Genomic DNA, 5,302 nt, shown 5'->3' with positions numbered 1-5,302 from the left:
GAACCTGTTCAGCCTCCACAAGAGAAGGCTGAGGGGGATCTAATGGCCTGTTACAAACTAGTCAGGGGGGACCAGCAGGCATTGGGGGAGTCCCTGTTCCCTCGAGCACTGCAAGGGGTGACCAGGAATAACAGTCACAAGCTGGCAGAGGGGAGATTCAGATTAGATATCAGGAGGCGCGACTTCACTGTCAGGGCAGCTAGGATCTGGAACCAACTTCCAAGCGAAGTGGTGCTGGCTCCTACCCTGGGGGTCTTCAAAAGGAGGCTAGATGTACACCTCGCCGAGATCGTTTGACCCCAGTACTCTTTCCTGCCATGGCAGGGGGTCGAACTTGATGATCTGCTCAGGTCCCTTCTGACCCAACCAACTACACTCAGCTAAAACTCCAACCACGTATCCATCTGTATTACCATCCATATAGGTCTCGATTCTGTAAACACTTGACTCGCACACCTACGCATTTCCCAGGTCAGGGCAATGCTTGTAATGCCTTCGTTATGGAGAGGTTAGTGGCCAAAACCCTGGAAAAGGGACAGAGCAATGTATTATTCTAACTTTTTGGTATTTCAAAGGCTGTATCTCAGCTCATACATCTCAACTCGTACACCTCAGACGTATGTGGCTAGCAAGAATGTATCTTTTTATTAAGAACATTTACACCACAAATCAAATACCAAAATCAAGGAAGACAGTGGGTTAGTAAGACTCGCAACTTTCTGCCTAGGTTTTTCAGACCGTAAATGAAGCGCATGTTATATTTTTGGACATTTGAAATCATGCCTTTTTGCCAAAAAGGTGACAGCACAAATGGGCATTACACTATCCATCTTTTATTCTTACCCTTATGCTTTTCCTGGACATTATTGGGAACCCATTCCTAACATTTTGAAGTTATTTTCATCCTGAATCAGAAAAAAATGCCAACTCTTGAAATATTTTGTTTTAGAAAAGCTCTAACTGGCCTTATCAAAACATTGTGTTTCAATAACATTGAAATATTATAAAAATAAGTAGAAGAGACAAAAAACGCAAAGCCGGGAATGGAACACTCCATTCCAATTTTGAATCAAAGTATTTTCAGTGAAAACTGTCAAAGCTGACATGTTCTCTCAAAACAGTTTTATTCCAACCGAACAGTTTTCCAGTGAAAAACTGCTCCATCCAAAGTTTTTCAGCCCACTCTACAAGGCAACATTCATCTCAAATCGGAGGGAGATTGTTTACTCTGTTTTTGGCCTATTGCTTTTTATCACATCTTCCAAAGCTTTTACGTGGCTATAAGGGGAGACAGCGAGGTCTTTAGCAACCAAATTTGCAGACAGGATGGTGGATCTCAAAGCCCTCTGACATACTGTGGATAGAGCCTAGACTAAAGTTGCATTCAGTACAAACCCTAATGGAAAATTAAGCTGTGCGCAGAAGTAAATGTTTCGAATTGGTATCAGTGCCCTAGAGGCAAGGATGGGGAGATCCCCTCCCTTCCCCAGTGGTTAGGACACTCACCAGGGATGTGGGAGACCTCACACTCATCCCTCTTCTCCCCGATGTGGAGCAGAGGTTTTCAGTCCAGATCATTATGAACCAGGTGGAGGCTTCAACCTCTTCCCCCCAAAACACTCAGGTTCCCATCACGAACAGGCACGGACACTGTCCTAGTTTTGTGCAAATGTTTGAAAGCGTGCATATTTATTCCACTGCGGTGGGGAGGGAGGGGAAGAGACCTACAAGACCCCAAAAGCTGATCCAAAAAGTGGATCAGTCAGGCTCTCCCACCTGTCATCTGGCCAGCCATTGAAGCAGATCTTGTTATAAAATAATTCTGCTCAAAGCCCATTGGAAGTAACAAAGAACCAAGCAAAGGTGGGTTTTTTTGGAGAGTGAGCGGTGGGGGGGAAATATTCCAGTGAGGGCAGTTTATAAGGAGCCAGGGGAGAGTGCTCACTGCTGCATTTCTGCACATGGCAAACACCAACTGGACCCAGTGGGCACATCTACACATTCATTAATGCGCTGTAATTACAGGTACTAAATGCACCATAATTGGCGCAACTGTGCATTAGTGCAAATGAACAATTCTTTTTTTTCTGTGATGCTTAACGCTCATTGTACTAATCCACTGTGCATTAGCATGCTTTTTGCCAGCCGCGTTAATGCGCAGTAAAATTAGTGCAATGGGCATTAAGTATCTCGTGTGGACGCGCCTAGTCCGACGCACTGATCCATATGAAGTACCAAGCCAGTGGAATAATTCGTCCAAGCCCCATGGGGCAAACTGCTGCCGGCTGTGATTTCATCAACACAAGCAGCTTTGCCTGGGAGAGTCTCTCTCCATTACCCCGCCAGATCTGATGTTCACATCCCCTTGCACAAGGCAGGGAGAATGGGCGTCTTCCGGAGACCCCTATAGAGAGAGATGGGTAGCTGGGTTGGCTTCATTTCTTCCTCTCCCCTGAAGTAGGTTGATCACCCATTTTCCCCTGGTCTGTAATAACCACCACATGCAACAGTTCTGCTCACAGGCATGAGCAGCCCAGAGCAAACCGCTCAAATTTCAGCCACATTGAAAGGCATCACTCCCTACCTGGAAGCTCTTGGTAGAGGGACAGGACATTGCTCTTCAGGGCCGCCACAGCCTCTGTACAGCCCTGCTAGAGCCACCATCTCTCTCCTCTTTCCAGAAGAGGTTAAAAAACCCTATTAAAAACACAATATTTTAAAAATTAAAACCAGATTTGATTTATATTTTTAAAAAAATGTTTGTTTTTTTAGAGTAAGCCTAATTAAAATCAGAATGTAGCAATCAATCAATCACTGTAATGACCTAAATTACGATACCTATTAATCATTTAAGCAAGCTCTAATAAGCCCTCAGATGTTCATGAATTAAGGAATGCTGCTTTTTTTAGTTATATACACCATCAAGGGAAAACTTCCTTACTTCTGTGACACTCAATCTGTGACGCTGACATTATCTTACATACTGCCTTGAATAAGTGGCATCTTCAGCCATTCCTATGGATTGGATGCCGGTACTTAAAAGGCAATATACTCAATTTATTGTGCAGAAAAGCTTTTGCCTTAATTACACTGGGTTTCAGTTTAGGGAGCAGGTACAAAGCAGGTATTTTCTTCATTTGGACATATTCAAAGCTGAGAAATGATTTGGAAGTGGAAACCCAAGTAAAGCTTGTTCTCATCTCCCAACCTACGAGTGGGGGAGCTTGACAGAGAGAGAGAGAGAGAGAGAGAGAGAGAGAGGAGAGGAGAGGATGAGCTCTACCAGCTCTACCTCCTGAAGGCTATAAAACAAGGTTTTCAAAAAGAATTCATACACACACAGATGCAGGTAGGGATCTAGTGGGATTTCCAAAAGCAACTTTCTCCATCTCTATATTTAAATACCTTTGAAGATATGATCGATAGTGACTGGAAAAAAAAAAAGTGTGCCACTTTGCTATCTACAGTTAATACTCCTTTTTTAAAATCAATTGAAATGCAAAATGTGTTCTGATAAGAAAATTACGATTGTGTATACAGCAAGTTTAAGGTAGCAATTTAATTAACAGTTGGTATTCTTCATTTTGAATTCCAGTTTTAATTCAACAGTCGCTTTACAGAAATCTTAGCTAAAAAGATTTATCCAGTAAAAATCATTCATTTGGCTTATTTCATAAAATGTAAAAATTAAGGGGGTGTGTGCGTGTGAGCTACAATTGCTTTACTGGGTAGGCATATTCCATCATCTGGATTAAAAAAAATTGGTATGCATTTAATGTAAAGGGTATTTTTGGTTACAAATAACACTCTAATGCTTCTATAAAACTCACCAATGAGAACGAACCACTCTAGAAAAATAAAGTACAACTGCAAAATAAAATTAAAATAAATTATTCAAAATCAAGGACCCTGCTGGTTGATGGCAATCGTGATTAAAGTCACTTTGAAGGCTGGGTAGATCGGCATCTTATAAACTAACTCAACCAGAAATTATAGCATAAGCTTTTGTGAGCTGTCCCTTTTGCCACTTGGTCCTTTTATCAGCATTTGGGAATGGCACAGGGAATCCACTGGATCACTGAGGCGCTACTTCACGGTCAGGGCGGCTAGGGTCTGGAACCAGCTTCCAAGTGAGGTGGTGCAGGCTCCCACCCTGGGGGTTTTTAAGAGGAGGTTGGATGACCACCTTACTGGCGTCATTTGACCCCAGTGCTCTTCCTGCCATGGCAGGGGGTCGGACTAGATGATCTGCTCAGGTCCCTTCTGACCCTAGAAACTATGAAACTATTACTGAAGCTCAAGCAGGATTGTTACAAGATTTGATTCTCTATCCAGCTCAGAATCTAGAATGGCATTTGGAAGCCCCAGAAACTCAGCTGTCATGAATCCTACAGTTTACAAAGGAAAGGGATTATCAGTGTCAGCTTGGAAAATACGCCGAGATCTAAGGCTGCAAAGCTCTGTGTAAGAGCAGAAATATCACTTTATCATCTTGCTCTCTGAGAAACAGAAAGTGCCCTGCTCCCCATCACAATCTGAAATAGCGCTTTCCAGCAGGTCTTGCCAGGCCTGGCTTGTTAGGTCTCGAGATTTTGCATGCACCAAAGCCTGGCATTTGTCTTCGAGGTATGTACTTTTTTTTTTTTTTTTTTTTTTTTAAATATAAACCTCGTTATTTTTTCCCCACTTAATGTGGCAGATGGGACAGAGTAAGAACCCTGACTAGTACGGAAGGCCTGCAAAGCCAGTATTCCTGTCCTCAAATTAAGCACAACCCAAAGCCTACTGGTATTTGTGGGCAGGAGATAAGACTTTAAATCCCACCCTGTTATTTTCAGGCTTTTATTGTACTATCTGCTGATTTGTGCCCAGTGAAGGGGTGGACTCCCACAAGGGAGAGGTAGGAGGACGGCAGAACTCAAGCCGAAGATCGCAGCAGGCTTACTCGGGGAAAATAAACCAAACGCAGAACTGATAAGTGGTGGCCTGTTTTCACCGCCAATCAGTTCATCCAAATGACCCGTCCACCACCGCTCTCTGGGTGCGGCCTCCAGCCAGCCGGCGACACATCTGACTGTGTGGGTGTCGACACCACAGCCCCCAGTTTCTTAATGAGAACGGGGTGAGAGACAGTGTCGAAGGCCTTCCGGAAGTCAGGAAGACGATGTCCACTGCTACCCTGCGTCTAAGGATTTGGTGACCTGGGCGTAGAAGGCCACCAGGTTGGTCTGACAGGACCTGCCGCTGATGAACCCATGCTGGTTGCCCCTGAGCATAATCTCCCCTGCTGGTCCCTTGCAGA

The sequence above is a fragment of the Gavialis gangeticus genome, unplaced genomic scaffold (assembly GCF_001723915.1).
Source record: "Gavialis gangeticus isolate Ggan-Ray unplaced genomic scaffold, GavGan_comp1, whole genome shotgun sequence".
In the NCBI taxonomy this organism is placed as follows: Eukaryota; Metazoa; Chordata; order Crocodylia; family Gavialidae; genus Gavialis; species Gavialis gangeticus.
This window is presented reverse-complemented; position numbering follows the sequence as displayed.